The sequence below is a fragment of the Chelonia mydas genome, chromosome 11 (genome assembly GCF_015237465.2).
Source record: "Chelonia mydas isolate rCheMyd1 chromosome 11, rCheMyd1.pri.v2, whole genome shotgun sequence".
NCBI lineage: Eukaryota > Metazoa > Chordata > Testudines > Cheloniidae > Chelonia > Chelonia mydas.
The window spans coordinates 56,123,403-56,144,081 of NC_051251.2; the positions used below are offsets into that span (position 1 = coordinate 56,123,403).

At 42.6% G+C, this 20,679-nt stretch overlaps 1 long non-coding RNA gene across 1 annotated transcript; it reads right to left on the reverse strand.

The window, feature by feature from the left end:
- On the reverse strand, positions 1 to 18,862 carry LOC122462452. The gene is made up of 3 exons (XR_006284986.1): positions 18,655 to 18,862; positions 2,303 to 2,407; positions 1 to 1,508 (listed from the first exon to the last, which is right to left on the reverse strand). It is a non-coding gene; the product is annotated as an uncharacterized LOC122462452 (long non-coding RNA).
- Positions 18,863 to 20,679: the final 1,817 nt, after the last annotated feature.

Here is a 20,679-nt window from a genome sequence, read left to right on the forward strand (position 1 = left end):
TATGGCTGTGCTCTCCAGCTGACACAGCTAGCATCTGTACATATACCTGGAGACAGAACCAGGAGAAGAAGAGGTTGAAAACTGTTAATGAGAATGTTCTGGCTTTTAAGCTTCTGCTACAACTTCCTTGCTCCCCTAGCTCCTTGCATTCTCATTGGGGCAATGAAGAGCCTGGGAGGTCTTATCTTGTAGTTGCAGGCATAGTGGTGCAAAGCTGTCCAAATTCAGGTCATGCCTGATGGGTCTGCATGGAGTTCTGGGAAGTCCAGCCTATGACTTCAGGGATTGTGAAAGGTACAATGAACTGTTATGCTGAGAAACACAAACAAATGCAAGTGTAGCAGGAAATCATGTATTTCCTCATTTAATGCCAAGAACAAGTTAGTGCTTGCATGTACTTCTCACTATTACTGTTTAATGTTATGGTCACCTTTTATTTTAACATTGCTGACCACACAATGTAATACCGCAGGTAAATAACATTGGCTATAAATTGGCTATAAGTGGCTTTTTTAAATCACACATGTCCACAGCCATCTCCACAGTGCAAGACTTCCTGGCAGATTTTGAAGTTCCTTCAGTGCAGGAAACAAGTTACAATGTAGCATTTTGGGACACGTCCATGAGTTTCTTATTGCTGGCAATGCAGTAAACTATAATTTTCCAAATAGTATCTTATGGAACTGAATAGGCTATGCACAAAGAATCAAAGGCAGGAAAAGCTAAGCCTGAATTATTAGACCACCATCCACTAAATAGTAACATCTTGAATAAGCATGCCAAGTAGGTGGGACTGGTTTTAATCATGAGGAGATGCGGTTCAGTGTGGGACTCCTTGCTAAGTCCTTCATGTCACACTGCTGACTCGCTAACAGAGTCAGACTGCTGACAGCAGATTACTCTTCTTCACCAGTCCCACTCCAGATGGCTTGAGTTCACTCTAGCTAATAGGAAAAAGAAACACTAAAAAAAAAAAAAATAATAATAGTTGCCGATCTCTCACAGAACACAGTTCCAAGGAACCCTGCCTTCTTGAAGGCTGGTGTTTGTTCAGAAAGCATTGTTCTGCTGTAATAAATAGCACCAGCTGGGTTCTCGGATGTCTTCCTGTGGGCAGATTTGCCTGGCAATAGTTTACTCCACATGCAAAATATTAAATTTTCAGCAACTACAAGTTTAGGATAATTTTATTTTAAAAATTGCTTGTATTAGAATAAAATATTTTTCAGCTTCATTCCCTTTTGGGTGGAAAATGTAGGGAGGGAGTAGCATGATTAGAGAGGAGCATGGGAATTCAGACAGCAAAGTTCAATGTACTGCAGGTGGCTATGTCTATTTACTACTGACTAGCTATGTCCACCTGAACAAGTCACTTCACCCCCCTCAGTGCCTCAAAGGTAGGTAATTAATTAGCAAAGCTGACAGTGGTGTATTTCCAAAATGTGTTCCTTTTGCTTTCCAGAACAGTGGCTGTATCCCCAGGACTTCAAAATCTTGCCTGCTATACCCTACAGAAAACAAAACAAGTAGATTTGAGACCTAAACAGGAACATTTATTATACAAGCTTTTTAGCTTAAGCTAATGCAAAAACAACTTTGTTTCTGAACCCTTCCATTGAAGGACGTTTGAGTGTTTTACAAATATCAACCAATAGTATCTGTGATATAGCATCATAAATTAAAAAGCAACTGTCAAGAGTGCTTTGAGATCTAAAGTAGCCTCCTCTTTGTTATGTAGTTTCCCTTTACAAAGGAGGGTCAGTATCATCACCTGCAGTTTACAGATTGCGAAACCTGAGGCAGAGAGGTGAAATGACTTGCCCAAGGTCACCCACCAGGCCAGTGGCACAGCTGGTCTCCAGAGGCCTAGTGACACAGACTTGGTTGAGCTCTTCCTGCTGGACACTCACTAGGCTGCTGTGTTTGACTCCAAGTGCTGAATCCTGTGTGCTTTTAAGTCCTCTGAGACCGAGCAATGTCCAGGCACCGTCTCTGGCTCTAGCCTCTCAAGATCATTCCCAGAGTGCAGTAGAACCTCACAGTCCAGCTTCCCTAGGCCAGACCACCAGTGTTGAACTCCAACTCTCCACCTTTGCTTAAGCACGCCTTCCCTAGAGCTCTGCCCTGGTAGGGACTCGGGTTTACTGTGTAATCCTTTGGGAACATTCAACAGTTAAAGCAAGGAACTTAGAGGCTTTTCATACTTGCCTCTTAAGAGACACGTACACTTTACTCTCAGAGAAGCCATAAGAGACTTACAGATCCATGAAAAATGGACAATTTACATGCAAAACCCTCTTACCATTATCCTTGCCACTCTGAGAACCCTTTGGGTTTTGGTCAGTCCTTTTAAGGTTCCAGGATCCTCCTCCTCTTCACTCTTGTCTTCTTCTGGCAGGTGAGAGAGCTAGAAAGAGCAGACCTTGTCCATTTATAACTTTCCAGGCTCCTCTGTCAAGTGAGCTTCCTGGTCATCCTCAAAGACTCCCTCAGGAGATCAAGGCTCCCCCACCAGGTGATCGGTTGCTTGATTACTTTAAGGGCAGACTGGAAAAACTGATTTATGGCAGATTGGCCACCCTCTCTAGCATACCCATTTTATTGCCAGGACAAAGTAATCTACTATTAACAACCTTTGTTTGCTTTGCATTTTTTTCCCCCTGTCAAGTCAACACCTCTCCAAATTCCTGTCTAAGATGAAGGTAAAAAGACACCAAGGAAGGTACCAATGACATAGGGAAAGATAGGAGAGAGGTCTTGAAGGCCAAATTTAGACTGTTAGGTAAGAGATTAAAGTCCAGGATGTCCATGGTATCATTCTCTGAAATACTTCCAGTTCCACATGCAGGGCCATTTAGACAGGCAGAACTGCAGGGTCTCAATGCATGGGAGGAGGGATTTAGGTTTATTAGGAACTGGGGAACTTTTTGGGAAGGGAGGAACCTGTTCAGGAAGGATGGGCTCCACCTGAACCAGATTCCTGGCATGTAAAATTAAGATCAGAGGTGTTTTTAAACTAAGGGTTGGGGGAAGCTGACCAGCGTGGAGAAGGACAGACACATCCCTTGGGGGAGTATTTATTAAAGGGGATACTCTATATCCTAGTAAAGAACAGGGAATAGATGTTTAAAGTACAGGTAGGAACTGAAGAGAAACAGTCAAAAGAGTTCCATTCAATTAAACCACATGAAGGCAGACAACTAAATAGCGACAAATTTTTATAAGTCTTGTATACAAATGCAAGAAGTTTAAAGACTAAGATAGGTGAACTTGAGTGCCCAGCATTAAATGAGGATATTGACATAGAGAGGCATCACAGAAACATGGTGGAGCTATGATAATCAATGGGACATGGGAATGCCAGGGTACAAAATATATACAAATGATAGTAGGTCATATTGGTGGGGGAGTGGCACTACAGGAAAGAAAGCATAGTGCCAAATATAGTAAAAATCTGAAATGAATCAAAACAGTGCCATTGACTCTCTACAAATAGAGATTCCATGTTTGAATAATAAGTGTACAACAGTAGGAATATGCTACCAACCACCTCACCAAGATGGTGACCGTGACTGTGAAATGCTCAGGGAGATGAGAGGCTACAAAAGTAGAAAACCCAATAATGGGGGATTTCAACTATCTCCATATTGACTCAGTACATGCCACCTCAGGATGGGATGCAGAGATAAAATTTCTAGACACCATTAATGACTGCTTCTTGGAGTAGCTAGTCCTGGAACCCAGAAGGGGAAAAGCAATTCGTGATTTAGTTTTAAGTGACGCACAGGATTTGGTCCAAGAGATGAATATAGCTAAACCGCTTAGTAATCCGATGAAGTGAGCTGTAGCTCACGAAAGCTTATGCTCCAATAAATTTGTTAGTCTCTAAGGTGCCACAAGTCCTCCTTTTCTTTTTACAGACTAACACGGCTGCTACTCTGAAAGCAACCACAATGTAATTAAATTTAGCCTTCTTATCGGTGGGGGGGAGGGAGGGAAGTACCAAAGAAGCCCACCACAGTAGCAATGAACTTCAAAAAGGGAAACTACACAAAAATGAAGAGGCTGGTTAAACAGAAATGAAAAGCAACAGTCAAGAGTGAAATGTCTGCAAGCGGCATGGAAAATTTAAAAAACACCATAACAGAAGCTCAAAATGTATGCATACCCCAAATTAAAAGACAGTAAGAGGACTAAAATAATGCCACCATGGCTAAACAGAATAAAAGAGGTGGTTAGAGATAGAAAGACATTTTAAGAAATTGGTAGTCAAATCCTACTTAGGAAAATAGAAAGGAGCGTAAATTCTCTCAAGTCTAAAAGTGTAATTAGACAGGCCAAAAACGAATTTGAAGAGCAACTAGCAAAAGACACAAAAACCAGCAAAAACTTTAAGTGCATCAGAAGCAAGAAACCTGCCTAAAACAGTCAGTGGAGCCATGGGATGACTAAGGTGGAACAGTAGCTCTCAGGAAGGACAAGGCCATAATGAAGAATCTAAATGAATTCTTTGCATTGGTCTTCACTGCAGAGGATGTGAGAGAGATACCCACACCTGAGCCATTCTTTTTTAAGAGACAAATCTGAGGAACTGGGGTTTCAATGGAGGTGGTTTTGCAATAAATTAATAAATTAAACAGTAATAAGTCACCAGGACCAGATGGTATTCACTCAAGAGTTCTGAAGGAGCTCAAATATGAAATTGCAGAACTACTAACTGTGGTATGTAACCTATAATTTAAATCAGCTTCTGTACCAAATGACTAGCAGATAGATAGCTAATGTGACACTGGTGGTGTATGTGTTTTTTTAAAGGCTCCAGTAAGCCTAACTTCAGTACCAGGCAAATTGGTTGGAAATATAGTAAAGAATAGAATCATCTCACACATAGACTAACACTGTGTTGAGGAAGAATCAACATGGCTTTTGTAAAGGGAAATCATACCTCACCCATCTATTAGAATTTTTGAGGGTGTTAGCAAACATATGGACTAGCGGATATAGTGTACTTGGACTTTCAGAAAGCCTTTGACAAGGTCCCTCACCAAAGGCTCTAAAGCAAAGTAAGGAGTCATGGGATAAGATGGAAGGTGCTCTTATGGATCAATAACTAGTTAAAAGACAGGAAACAAAGGGTAGGACTAAACCATCAGTTTTCACAGGGGAGAGAGGTAAATGGAGGGCTGTGCTCCCCGAAGGATCTGGGCCAGGACAAGTTCTGTTTATCATATTTGTAAATGATGTGGAAAAAGGGGTATGGTGGTGAAGCTTGCAGATGATACAAAAGTACTTAAGATAGTTAAGTGCCAAGCAGACTGTGAAGAGTTACAAAGTGATCGCACAAAATTGGTTGACTGGGCACTGAAAGGGCAGATGAAATTCAGTGTTGACAAATGCAAAGTACATTGGAAAACATACTCCCAACTGTATGTACAAAATGATGGTCTAAATTAGCAGTTACCACTCACAAAAAAGATCTTTGCGTCATGGTGGATAGTTCTCTGAAAATACCTGCTCAGTGTGCAGCAGCAGTCAAAAAAGAAAACCCAAACAGCAATGTTAGGAACCATTAGGAAAGGAATAGATAACAAGACAGTAAATAACATAATGCCACTATATAAACCCATGATATGCCCACACTTTCAACACTGCTTGCAGTTCTGGTCACTCCATCTCAAAAAAGATCTAATAGCCTTGGGAAAAGTACAGAGAAGGGAAAGAAAAATGATTGCATGTGAGGGGAGATTAAAAAGACTCGAACTGTTCAGCTTGGAAAAGAGACAACCGAGGGAGGATATGGGAAAGGTCGATAAAAATCATGAAAGGGTGCGGAGAAAGTGAATAAAGTATTTACCCCTTCACATAACACAAGAACCAGGGGCTCACTCAATGAAATTAATAGGCAGCAGGTTTAAAACAAAACATAAGTAATTCTTCACACAACGCACAGTCAACCTGTAGATAAGGTGACCAGATAGCAAGTGTGAAAAATCAGGAGGGGGATGGGTGGTAATAGGTACCCCTATAAGACAAAGTCCCAAACATTGGGACTGTCCCTATAAAAACCAGGATATCTGGTCACCCTGTCTGTAGAACTTGTTGCCAGAGAATGTTGTGAAGGCCAAAAGTATAACTGTTCACAAAAGAATTAGATACATTCATAGAGGATCGGTCCACCAATGGCTGTCAGCCAACATGGTCAGGACACAACCCAATGCTCCAGGTGTCCCTAAACCTCTGACTACTAGAAGCTGGGACTGGGAAATGGGGAGTAGATAATTAGATCAATTGCCTTGTTCTCTTCAGTCCCTCTGGGGCACCTGGCACTGGCCAATGTTGGAAGACAGGATACTGGGCTAGAAGGACCATTGGTCTGACCCAGTCTGGCCATTCTTATGTTCATAAACCACAGTATAGTCTTACGACTGAAATGGTCCTCCCAAAACAAAATGGAGTTTGGAATCGATACATACGGACATATACAAAATTACCACATTTAGTGCTTATCTACTAGCCACACTGCCTCTAAGCACTCCTGTGAGCAAGGAAAATATTATCTATATCTTCGGTTTTTCTGTAACTATTACAATCGTATCAAAGGGCCGGTACTAAATATTATTCCCATTTTGCAGAGAAGTTTAGTGACTTGCTCAAGTCACTCAGCCAGTCATTGGCAGAACCAGGAATAGAACCCACAAGCCGGGGCTCCCCATACTGTGCTCCTTCTACTAGCGCATATACTTTCTTGAGCTAAAGCACTGGTTCCCAAACTGGGGGAGGCGCGAGGCTGCCCTGCCCTTCAGCTCCCAGCCGGAGAGGCAAGACCCTGGCCCCTCCCATCCTGTCCACCCTCCCCTGCAGCTACGCCGCCGCCTCCCAGGCTTTCCAATAAGCCAGTCCTGCTGCTCTGAGCGGCCTGGTAAGGGGGCAGGGAGCGGCGGGAGGAGGGGTTGGATAAGGGGCAGGATGTCCTGGGGGGGCAGTCAGGGGACAGGGACCGGTTAGATGGGGCGGAGGTTCTGGGTGGGGCGGTCAGGAGACAGGGAGTGGGGGGGGGTTGTATAGGCATGGGGGCCTGTCAGGGGGTGGGGGTGTGGATAGGGATAGAGACAGGGAGCAGGGGGTGTTGGATAGGGAGTGCGGTCCCAGGAGGGGGCAGTCAGGGGACAAGGAGCAAGGGGAGTTGGATAGGGAATGGGGCGGTCAGAGGACAAGGATGGGGGGGGGAGGTGATAGTAAAGGAGAGGTGGGGGGCATGAGGGTTTCTCGAAAATTAAAAAGGGGCATGATGCCAAAAATTTTGGGAACCACTGAGCTAAAGCATGTTATTAAACCAATACACTTTGGTAACACAAAGTGAAAAAAGTGTATGGCACAAAGCCATGGAAAGAAAGTACAGACAGGACAATGGAACATTCTATGATGAATGAGCATGCATCTAAGGGTTATGCATACTGAGGAGCATTAAAATTACTAGGGACCTAGATTTATACCATGTTACCCAAAAGTCAACTGTGGCCACCTGGAGTTTTTAAATAATTGCATGCAAGATGAATGAATATGTGCAAAAGAGTGATCAAGGATAAAAATGGACACCAGGGAGAGAGAAACAAGGTTGAAAGGAGGGTGAAAGAAAATGCAGAATTATGTTGTAAAATGTTATACAGGTTATAAGAGCAGCGGTGGAGACAAAGGAGGATTTCACTAGAAGGACAAGGGTTTTTTTGGAACAAGGAGTGAGTGAAAGAAACAGATGGAACTGTTTGTTTACTGGTGGAAAATGTACACATTCTGAACATAGCCCAAAAGAGCTACATCTGTGTTTACAAAGATGATGTGAAAGCAACAAGTGGCACTACCAGAGACAATATGATCAGATACACGTTAGCACTGATGGGGAAGAAAGTAGAATGACTAAAGAATGAGAAAACTCAAGAACCAATAAAGACCCTCACCAGAAATCCAAAAGAAGAAAGAAAGGAGACAAAAACCTGTAGCAGATGTGTTAGGAAGCTCTTTAATACGTGAGCTGGTCTGGTGGCCCCAGCACCCTTGTGAACGGACAAATGTCCATATCACATAAGGATCCCTGTCAGTCACTGCAGGAGTACCAAAGATTGACTAGGCAAGGAAGCTGCGTTATCATCGCACTCCTAAAGGTGGTCCCTTCACACCAAGCTGGAGCACATTGGAAAGCCACTGTAGGAAAGCTTTTACTGCAGCTACCCATACCGTATCCAATCTGTGGACAGACACTGGGTTTCAGTCTCCAAAGCTGTCTCATGAATACTCCAGTCACACATTTCAAAACAAACCCCAAAAACTTTTTAGAAATAGGAAGCCATCTGCAAAGGAGGAACTCCAGGATATCACAGACCTATATGATTATTTTCCTCACGGGTCTTTTTAAGAAGAGGAAGAATGGGGGCATCTGGAGAAACAGGGATTTATATCACAGTTCAGAGTGGTGATTCAAAACAATCTTATGCCCACCTCAGTCAGCTATACAGTTACAAGAACTGATAGAGCAGCACAGGTATGAATAGTGGACATATTTTATAGGTATCTATACTACAGTATAGGGTATATCCTACCCTTTCTCTGTGGCCAAAGCTGTCCATGATATGAGCAGAACTGACATAGTTCTGTTCTGCTGGGATGTTGGGGTCAGGGTGCCAGAGCTGGGAAAGAAAGAAGTTCCAAACTGAAACCTAAGGAGTGGAGGGCTGTGGGATACCGAGTGCATCAGATCATCTTTGACAATCCAGAGCTGTCAGTCAGCAACCTGTCATGAATGAGCACTAATTTTACACATACAAATTATTTACACATCTAAAATATAACTACTTCCACTAGAGTAAGCTTTGTGTTTGTGCAGCACCTAAAACAATGGGGACCTGGTCCATGACTGCATATTTATTATTCCTCTGATTTTCAGGCAACTTCACCAGACTCCCAAACTAGGCTATAATTAAAAGCTTGTCTTGATATAAAGGTGGATTTGTTTAAGAACATTAGCTAGCATGTTCCAATGAACATATACTAGACTTCGAACGTCGGCAAAAGGAGGTTGTATTTTAGCATGGTAACTGGCTTCAACTTGACCAGTGAGCACACACTAAACTGAGGTACACCTTGCCTTATCTATACTAGGATTTTAGAACACATTAGCCCATTTTAACTAACTCATTACTAACCCTCCCACATAATCTAAGCAGGAAACCCGACAGCTTGAAGACTTGCAGATACTTCACTAACATGAGAGCAGCGCATCATTAGACCAGCTGGAAGTGCTTCGTGAATCAAGGATTGCGAATCACTGTTACAAACAGAGATGGAGTTGCAAGGGGAGTGTTCACTGTGAAACCAGCTTTTGCCCATGGTCCAAAACAGTCCTGGATTATTCACCTTCAGAACACATGGCAAAGCCCAGCTTTTTGCCAGGGCTTTTGAAAAGGATGCATTCTGTTTATTTTAGGAGACAGCAATTTTGATGAAGAAAGTTTTTCTACTTGCTTGAGATGGGGATGGAGTTGTTTTGGGATTCACTGCTGGTATCAGTTGTATTGGTTCTTTAAATGTTAAAAGTGCCCAGTGTAGTACATAGGTGTCTTTTTTAGGTCATTATAAATTAATGATTCAACATTTCATCAAGACTCAGAAAACTAAGTCTACTTGAAGACTGGCGTGTTATTTCCCCTTAGTGGTTTCTGAGCTTTAACTGGTAACTGTGTCTGCCGGAAACAGCATTATTTACTCAATGCAAATCAATAAACCAAATACATTAAAATTTAGATTCTTTCTTCTAGGAAATGCCCGAGGCTAATCCATTTTAGTACAATAGGTTTTATGATAAGAATAAGGAGGAAATAAGAGAATCAACAACCGCTGTTTCTCAATGTTTGTGACACTATAGTTTTTTTTAAAATACTTTGTTTAAAACAGAGAAACATACAAGATTTGAACCTCCATGTAAGAATGTCATTGACACTAACACTTGCGTATAGCTGAAAGCCTACTATAGAATTGTATTTAGCCAAAAACCTCAGCCTGCTTTCACTGAGAACTATATACTCCCGCTTCCCATCTTGTCAAAATTAACTAGAGAACATAATGCTACAGAAATGCCTGGCTACATTCCAGTGTGTTCATTGTGTGGAGACACTACGAATAAGATAACAGAAACATCTGCAAATAAACTTAAGAGATAATTAAATGGTTTTATTCTTGGTGAATTTGCTTTTTTAAAATGAGGAAATAACCCTTTTTGAAAGTCATATCTTTCATTTTTAAAATTCAAACCAGTAACCACCTGGTTTTCATTTCCTGGTCTCCTCCTCCTGTCTCAGCTGTGTACTGTGCAAAAAACAAAGAGTCCATTCTTTAACATTGAATTTCAGATGCCTTTAACCCCTGTTCCATTACTAGTGCCTTGGAATCTGGGAAAAGCTAATATACAATATCTGCCTTTATTAATTAAAATAATAAATGGCTAGTTCCACTTTTTTTTTTTTTTAAATCATTTATTCTCTGGGCCCACCAGAGTTTGGACAGCCTCAGAGCTTTGTACTTTGATAGACAAAAAACAAATGAGACTTTTCAGTCAAAATAGCTGCATTAGAACAGTACATTGGTATTTGACAGTCTCAGGTTGAAGGTTACCTACCTGCTTTTCAATTAAATGGATGAGACAGACTTTTTAAAGTTGGTTCCTACTGAGAGTAGTACGTGGCTTAAACAGACACTCTTTTACACAATTTTCAGCATATAAATAAATACCAGTTACATAGCTATATGCCCTGGCTCTTTAAAGAGAGAATCACAAGGTTTGAAGGTTGTTTTTGCAGCTCTTCACAAAGTAGTTTCTTCAATGACTGAAAGTTTATTCTCTTGAGTAACAGCTAAACAGAGAAAGTAAATGTTGAGTCGGATGCAGCACTGTGTTTAAAATTTTACTTGGACAACACAGCAATCACACTAGCAAGTTTGAGGAAGACAGCCTAATAGCACAGTATCTTGTGAAATATATACTTCGAACAGAGAATGAATAGATCTCTAGGGCTCAGTCCTGTCTTCAGTTGCACCACGCAACTCCAGAGAATCACATAGATGGAGTGGATAGTACCTGTGTTGGGTGTAAGAGAAGGTGTGACAGCGCACTCTACTCAGTGCAGGTGGCACCCCCTCCTGACCATTCTGGGGATTAGCTCTGCACAGTCAACATCCCTTCCTGTGGCTGCACTCCACTATGCTCTGGCTCTTTCACCATCTGTGGCCCTTCTCTTGTTGCAGGAACTGCTGTCTCCTCTTCATGACTCAGCCCTCCAGCCAGCTTCCTCAGCATGTATTCCCCCCTCCAGGCACTAAAGCCCTTCCACACAACTGGTCTCAGGCAGCCTTCTCCAGCTTCCCCACAGGCCAACAGGGGAACTCAGACCCGCCCTCTACTCCAGGTTCCACTCTAAGGACCCTGTACCTGGCAACTCTCTGTTGCCAGCTTCCTGGCTTTATAAGCCCAACCCAGCTCCTCCCCCAGTTGGACTTTATCAGCAAATTAGGCTTTAGCATGCCATGGCTTTCCTCCAGGTGCAGCCTATAGGTTAATTGGGCTTATTCACCCCTTCATGCTTTGTGTGGGGTGATCACCCCATTGCAGAGGGGAACAAAGATAGGCTAGAGGCACAGGGGAAGAAGGGTGTATAAACATTAGAGAACACTCCTACAAAACCTGAAAATTAACCTTCTCCACCTTCCTCTTCCGTCCTCAAATAGCCGTGAAGCCCATTGGCAAAGTGTGTCATCCCCTTCTAGTATCCCTCGAGAGAAGAGCCGCCTATTAGTGCTGCAGCTCAAGTGGTACAGGCCTGTGCTCTGTATTTAAAGGTCCAACCATGCTGATCACCCAAATTAGGTGTCATTATAGGTCCATGTGATAGCATTTGTTTTTTCAATTTGCTTTTTTTTTTTTTTTAAATGAGGAAGTTACATAGAAAAACTGCATTTTAAAGATTGCACAGTAAAAAACTCAAAAGTTAAGTTAATGTCCAAACTGAGCTGGCCTGTATGATTTTAATTCAGGCCCCCTGTGTGCCTGCATTATGGTACAGTATTCAATTACATAATCTTATACTGTTTTCTCCAGACCTTATTCAGGGCACAGGATGGATGGTGCTCTGGGGATGAATCCGTGAAAGAGGCTGTTGGCTTTAGGACCCCGCCTCATTTGTTGCAGAAGTTGGAAGGTGTGTAGTGAATGAGGCCATGAATGACAGGAAGAGAAAGGACAGTCTCATAGTTAAGGAAGAGAAGGACACCTTGAAAGATTGGAATCTGCCACTAAGTTCCTATGATGTTATTCAAATCAAACTTCTCACTGTTACCAGTTTTACCAACAAGGGTTTGAATTTACTCAGTAATTTAAATAGACCTCAGATCAATTAGATTGAGTGAGTTTTATTAGACAATTAGTAGAATAGCAGAAAGAGATAGACATTACCACAAACTGTGAGAACCTATTCGTACAACAACATGACAACTAGCTTAAGTTGTGTGGGTATAAAAATGTGAGTTTGTAAGCCAAATTCAGAACCAATCTGTTTACCATTTCATTCTATTATTTTCTTTTTCACAGATGTTTTATTTTCCCCCATAAATTTCCAGTATATTTGAACATCTGTTGCTTATCTCCATCTTTTTGGTAAGCATATTAAATTCTGCTGACCTAAGCATCTGTTACTTGTTGTTAATACATCACTAAAAATAATAGCCCTTAACAAGTCTTCTAAAGATTGTCAGGTCTTTTCTGGTAATTGTTAGCAAACTATTTTCTCCTTAGCATGACTCCCAAAGTACTTTGGGAGTTTGGTTCATAGGCAAGCTCCAGGCCTTACAAAAGTCTGTTTCATTCATCAGCACAACAACTGGCCACTAACTGTGAGTTCCTCAATTTTGGCCGTCCACCGTAAGACATCTGGGACCAGAGCTGCAGAAGTGCTGAGTACTCGCATCTGCAACTGGAGCTGTGATCTGAACCTATAAAATGCTAAGTACTGTGGAAAATCAGTTCCTAGCAGCCTTAGTTCATCATCTGCTCAGTATTGTCAGGATCAAATCATTAATGTTTGTGAAGCACCCACACTATGGTGAGAGTACCACAGAAGTGCGCAGGAGGAAATTAATACTTCGGTATTCAGTGCAAGATTTGGATGGTGTGTATTAAATGGATCTGGGGTCATATATTGAGTATGGTGGATAAAAGGAAATACTGAATAGCAGCTCATTCACCCATTCACAGAATGAGGCAAGGGTCCCGCAGAAAAAACAAACAGTATGTGTCATATAATTAAAGCCTGAATAATAATGTGTACACACTGGGGGACGAATTAAGGTTTCACAGGCAACCTTAATTCTGGTATTTCCCTACTTTTGAGTGCTCGACTTTGCAATGTTAATGTTCTATTAATAGTTTGCCCTTATGAAATTTGCTATAGGCACAGATTTGGGATAATACTACTCATATGGTGAACTATATTTAATTATGCTAAATCATCCCAAATAAACCAATCCAAAAGTATGTTTCACCTAATGCTTTTTCTAGAGCAGATTCATCCTTAGTATAAATAAACTGACTCCAGTGGAGGTTCAACAGTTACAGATTTGGCCCCGTCTTTCTATTCACTTCAGTTGACTTTGCAGTTCCCTGTTCAGGTTAGGTGCATTGCTAGAAAAAACAGTGATAATATCTGAAGACGATAATTTTCACATTTCCAAAGCTGATTTCTTCTTCGAGTGCTTGTTCACGTCGATTCCATTTTAGGTGCGCACGTGCCCACGTGCACGGCTGTCGGAGATTTCTGCCTTAGTGGGATCCATGGGGCCGGTTCTGGCGCCCTCTGGAGTGGTGTTCCCATGCGGTGGTATATCAGGCACCACCGGCCCTGCGCCCTGTCAGTTCCTGCTTACCGCCCGTGACGGTTGGTTGGAGCACCTCGTCTTGCATTGCAAGAACAGCAGCGGTTTATCCATTGACTTGCTAGTTGTGATTGTACATATCGTTTCACAGTTAGTCAGCTAGCTGATAGTGTTAGTCAGTCAAGAGAGTCCCCCACGGGGGCTTTGCCCCGAGTGGGGCATGCCCTGCTGACCCAGCTTTAAGCCGTGTGCGTTATGCAGCAAGCCGACGCTGATCCACACGATAGCTGCCTTAAGTGTCTAGGAGAAGGCCATCGCAAGGACAGGTGCCGCATCTGTCAGAACTTTCGCCGGCGGACGCAGAAAGAGCAGGACATCCGCTTGAGGGCATTATTGATGGAGTCTGCTCTTTGTCTGGCGTTGGAACCCTCCACCACCACACCTACGCCCAGCACTTTGGCCTTGGCGTGCAGCGCACCACTGGCACTGGACCCAGCCCGGCACTGCTCCGTCTTGCCAGTGCCGAAGAAGAAGCTGAAGTAACAAAGCCCCTCGGCACCGAAGGACAGAGCAGCATTGGGCAAAGGACCTCTGTCAGGCCATGCGCCCACTACGGGGAGTCAAGGGGGTACCACAGAAGTCAGACCCACCAGCCTTGCCAAGGACCCACCCCCAACCCGGGCAGTGGCAAGGGTTCCCACCGTGTGATGGGAAGCCCAAAGTGGTCTCGGCAGCCAAGGAGAATCTGGGATCTGAGAATCAAGCTGCATTCTTTCCTTTTCACTGCTTGTCACCAGTAATAGTGACTCTGCAGGCCAAATTAAGCTTTCAGTTATACCTGTGCAACACAATTAGGCCTCCTGCAGTTGCACTAGTGTAACTACTGAGGGCTTACCTGGAAGACACTGGGATTGCACAGATGCGTCTGAGGGTAGGTACACAGGGTGAAAGAAGGCAGGAAGTGGGCACAGATTGTGTGAAAAGATGGGTTTAAATGCAATCATCATCAGGTTAATTAGGCACTTGGCTACATGCCACCCTGACAGTCCACCGTGCTCCTCCTGAAATAATTGACAAAACTCCACTCATTTCAATGGGAACAGCATCAGGCCTTTCATGCCTTGGCCTTGTTACTGGGCAGGAGTAACTTGGGATGTGTCTACACTGCAGTGTAAACCCAGGGTTAGTGGGACTTGAGTCTGTGGATCCTGGGTTTGCAAGCCCAGGGTTTGAGCATCCACACTACATATTGACATTACCACAATATCTGGACCTGTCCATGCTGCAGTACACAGATCTGAGTCAAACCATCTTATACCAGGTTTCCTAGCACCCTCTCCCAGCTGTTCTAGCTATTGGTTTGTGGTGCAACATGGGAAAACTTGACTGTCCATCCCACGTTACAGGAACTTGTTGCAGCCTGCCAAGTTATGAAACCATAATCTGTCTTAGAGGGCCTGGCCAAAGAAGGTTTAATTACATTCTCAGCAAGTGCAGAATGTTGACTGACTGTGCATTTGTAGACCGAAATCCTGCTGGCACTGTTTACAGACACATTTGGATTCCTGTCATCAATGCTGTCTGCGTTATTGTGGCTCCCTGTGTTCTTCATAATTTTCGTGAAGCCATTTCCACCTGAATGGAGCTGTGACGGTGATGGATTGGTGAACCAGTATGCTCAGGCAGAAAGTGCACCTATCACAGCTGGGACAGGATGCACCTGGGCAACACAAATCAGGGATGCTCTGTCTATGGGCTTGCATGGGCCAATGGAAGAGGGAGAATAGTATGTTTGTGAATGTGCTTGTACAATCTTTACAGTAAATGAAGTACTGACACATCACACAATGAAAAGCACGTGTGTTGCCATGCATTGTAGTTATGAATTACTTGACTACTTATGAAATGGGGGCAGGGGCAAGTGGCAAGAACTGGAGTTACAGTATGACTTGACATAGAGAAATATATTGAGAAATAGTGTTTGCATACCACTTCCCAGTTGTCCCTATGTTCCTCCTCCAGAAACTGCAAGCCTCTCTTCACATGCTGAAATTCTGTCCTCTTGCTCTGTAGGCTGTCTGTTTCTTTCCACTTGCCATGAGCCCTTCTCCCTCTGGCACCGCACCAGTTTGTTGGTCCTGTTCAAAATGTTCACCATAAGTTCATCACAGAAATGCTTCCACTTGGACCATCCTGTGACAGTTTTGCAGCCCGGGGCCACACAGCAGTGGGCCTAGTGGAAGGACTAGCAGAGGTCAAAGGATCATCAGAGCTCAAAGGGCCCCAAAACAGACATCAGAGAGTGCATTATTGTTTCAGGGCTTCCCAACAGGTTCAGGGCATCTCTTGGCAAAAGTGCTGTGTGCAATCTCAAGGCCAAGAAATGCTTTGTAAAACTGAGCTTCCGTATATTCTGAGAGGAACACCTCAGCTCCCAGAAGCTCCTTGGACAAAACTCAGTTAATCACAATGAAAAGGCTGCACAGAGAATGGTAAGTTACAACTTTTTGGTTTTTAAATTGCAGAGATCCTTGGCTTTCTGGGGAACAGGAAAGCTGCAATTACTACACAAGCCTTCTCTATACTTTCAGCCATTCTGGAGAACATAACCATCTTAGGTTTCAGAGTAGCAGCCGTGTTAGTCTGTAACCGCAAAAATAACAGGAGTACTTGTGGCACCTTAGAGACTAACAAATTTATTAGAGCATAAGCTTTCGTGGGCTACAGCTCACTTCATCGGATGCATAGAATGGAACATATAGTAAGAAGATATATCTAAATATACACATACAGATAAGTTGGAAGTTGCCATACAAACTGTGAAAGGCTAACTAGTTAAGATGAGCTATTATCAGCAGGAGAAAAAAACTTTTGTAGTGGTAATCAAGATGGCCCATTTAGACAGTTGACAAGAAGGTGTGAGGATACTTAACTTAGGGAAATAGATTCAATATGGGTAATGACCCAGCCACTCCCAGTCTCTATTCAAACCCAAGTTAATGGTATCTAGTTTGCATATTAATTCAAGCTTAGCAGTTTCTCATTGGAGTCTGTTTTTGAAGCTTTTCTGTTGCAAAGTTGCCTTAGCCCTGCTGCACCGCTGACTTGGAGTCACCGGAGGTAAGCCTGTGTCCCAACCTCCTGCCTCAGCCCTGAGCCCCCCCCCCCAAACCCAGAGCCCCCTCCTGCACCCCAAACCCTCCTCCTTGGCCCCACCCCAGTGCCTGCACCCCGACAGAGCCCTCAGCCCCCTGCACCCCAACCCTCTGCCCCAGCCCAGAGACCCCTCCCACACCCTGAACCCCTCTGACTTACCCCCCCGTCACCCCTGTACACCAACTCCCTGCCTCAACCTGAAGCCCCCCTCCCTAACCCTGAACCCCTCATCTCCAGCCCTACCCCAGAGCCCTCAAGCCCCTCCTGCACCAGCCCAGAGCCCCCTCCCACACCCTGAAGCCCTCTGCCCCGCCCCCCAACCTGGAGCCCCCTCCTTCACCCCAAACCCCTCATCCCCGGCCCCACCCCAGAGCCCACATCCCCAGCTGGAGACCTCACCCCCTCCCACACCTCAACCCCCCTACCCCAGCCCAGTGAAAGTGAGTCGGGTGGGGGAGAGCAAGCCACGAAGGGAGGGGTAATGTAGTGACTGGGGGGCAGGGCCTTGGGGAAGGGGCGGGCAAAGGGGCATGGCCTTGAGAAGGGGCAGGGCTAGGGTGTTCGGTTTTGTGCGATTAGAAAGTTGCCAGTCCTAGTACACGCTTGATTGGAATTTACATGAACAAGCACTCAAAGAACCAGTGTTTCTCAACCTTGTTCAGATTGGTGACCACTTATTCAAAAATGAAAATTTGTACGACACGCTTACATTTACTATGAGAAGAAACTGTATCACGGATTAAAATAAATCTATGTAATACAACTTTCTACATTTGACCTAACCAACATGACAGTTTGGCTACTCTGGAGATATCCTAGAAATTGTATTCTCTTTGCTTTAGAATAATAAAATTCCAAAGTCTTGTGATCTCACCGATTGCCTTTCATGAGCCACCAGGGGTTGCAAACCTTAGGTTGAAACATTAGTGTAAACAGACAGATGTCTATCCTGAATTCTGAACACTTTAATCCACATTTTGGAGGCAGTTTACGATCAACCCTAGAGTATGCAAGTTCTGACAAAGACAAAATAATGAATATTTGATGGCATTCCATTAATTATTTATCTTATTTCCATGATGCATGTGGCTTGGGTTCATAATATTTTAATAGTCTATGTCATTTTTATGGTTCATCTTTTGAACCCCCATTCTGGTGTGTTCTGTTTAGCTATCATCAAAGACAAAATTGCTACCTTAATCTCCAGTTCTTTTAGACCAAAATGGTATTTACTTGTGAAGGTTCATTTGACATTACATGTGCCTTTAAACTATTTTTCTTACTAAGATGAAAATATACTTTTTTAAAAACAGTCAGATTTCAGGAAAGTGGAATTGTTGCCATCAAATTAATTTTACTGGTGAATTTAGGATTAAATCAGTTTGGTTTTCAAAATTACAGATAGATATTGTTGCATGCTACCCAACAAATTTATACATTGCTCTCACTACTTGTCACAATCAACTGTTTCTATTGCATTGTAACACCTTATTGACAATTATAATTTTTCAGGCATCAAATACAAACGTCCTCAGCCTTTGCAAATATATATCCACACCCAAACCCACACATTCAGTTTTTACTTACCTCTGCAACCCAAATGACATTAGTGGCAATGGTACAGATGAGGACAGAATTTGGCATCAGGTGCTATAAATAGAGACAAATTAAATTAGAATTAAAGGAACACCTTCTACTTGAAATTTATTCATAAAGAAAGTAAAAAATAATTTTAGACTTTGTACTAGCTTGAATGCCCCAGCCAATTTTGTTTTACAGCTGCATATTAATATTTGTCAATTTTGTACTTAAGAGTAGCCAATTGTACTTCTGGAGCAGTGTGGGGTTTTTTTTTGCTTATTTGCTACATTGCAATTTTGTCTCAGACTGGATATTTGTTTTAGGGCAATGCAACCTAGATGGAGCTACTAAAAAGGGTGCATAATTGGTTGGAAAACCGTTCCCAAAGAATAGTTATCAGTGGTTCACAGTCAAGCTGGAAGAGCATATTGAGTGGGGTCCCACAGGGATCAGCTCTGGGTCTGATTCTGTCAAATATCTTCATCAATGATTTAGATAATGGCATAGAGAGAGTACACTTATCAAGTTTTCAGATGATACAAAGCTGGGAGGGGTTGCAAGTGCTTTGGAGGATAGGATTGAAATTAGGGCTGGCAAGCCATTAAAAAAAATAATTGCCATTATTTGCACTGTTAAACTATAATAGAATACCATTTATTTAAATATTTTGGATGATTTCTACATTTTGAAATATATTGATTTCAATTACAACACAGAACAAGAAGTCAACAGGGCTCACTTTATGTTTATTTTTTATTACAAGTATTTGCACTGTAAAAAACAAAATATAGTGTTTTTCAATTCACCTCATACAAGTACTGTAGTGCAATCTCTTTATCATGAAAGTTGAACTTACAAATGTAGAATTATGTAAAAAACCTGCATTCAAAAATAAAACAGTGAAAAACTTTAGAGCCTACAAGTCCATTCAGTCCTACTTCTTGGTCAGCCAATCACTCAGACAAACAAGGTTGGTTACAATTTGCAGGAGATAATGCTGCCCGCTTCTTGTTTACAAATGTCACCTGAAAGTGAGAACAGGCGTTCGAATGGCACTATTGTAGCCCGCATCGCAAGATCTTTACATGCCAGATGCGCTAAAGATTTGTATGTCCCTTCATGCTTCAACCACCATTCCAGAGGACATGCATCCATGCTGATGATGGATTCTGCTCAATAACGATCCGAAGCAGTACAGACCAACCCATGTTCACTTTCATCATCTGAGTCAGATGCCAGCAGCAGAAGGTTGATTTTCTTTTTCGGTGGTTTGGATTCTGTAGTTTCCACATCTGAATGTTGCTCTTTTAAGACTTCTGAAAGTATGCTCCATACCTCATCCCTCTCAGATTTTGGAAGGCACTTCAGATTCTTAAACCTTGGGTCAAGTGCTGTAGCTATCTTTAGAAATCTTACATTGGTGCCTTCTTTGCATTTTGTCAGATCTGCAGTGAAAGTGTTCTTAAAACAAACATATGCTGGGTCATCATCTGAGACTGCTATAACATGAAATATATGGCAGAATGAGGGTAAAACAGAACAGGAGACATACAATTCTCCCACAAGGAGTTCAGTCAGAAATTTAATTAATGCATTATGTTTTTAACGAGCATCATCAGCATGGAAGCATGTCCTCTGGTATGGTGGCCGAAGCATAAAGGGGCATACGAATATTTAGCATATCTGGCACATAAATACCTTGCAACGCCGGCTACAGAAGTGCCATACGAATACCTGTTCTCAATTTCAGGTGACATTGTAAATAAGCCGGCAGCATTATCTCCTGTAAATGTAAACAAATTTGTTTGTCTTAATGTTTGGCAGAATAAAAAGTAGGACTGAGTGGACTTGTAGGGTCTAAAGTTTTACATTGTTTTGTTTTTGAGTGCAGCTATGCAACAAAAAAACCTACATTTGTAAATTGCACTTTTGTGATAAAGGCATTACGGTACTTGTATGAGGTGAATTGAAAAATATATTTCTTTTATCATTTTTACTGTGCAAATATTTGTAATAAAAATATAATACAGC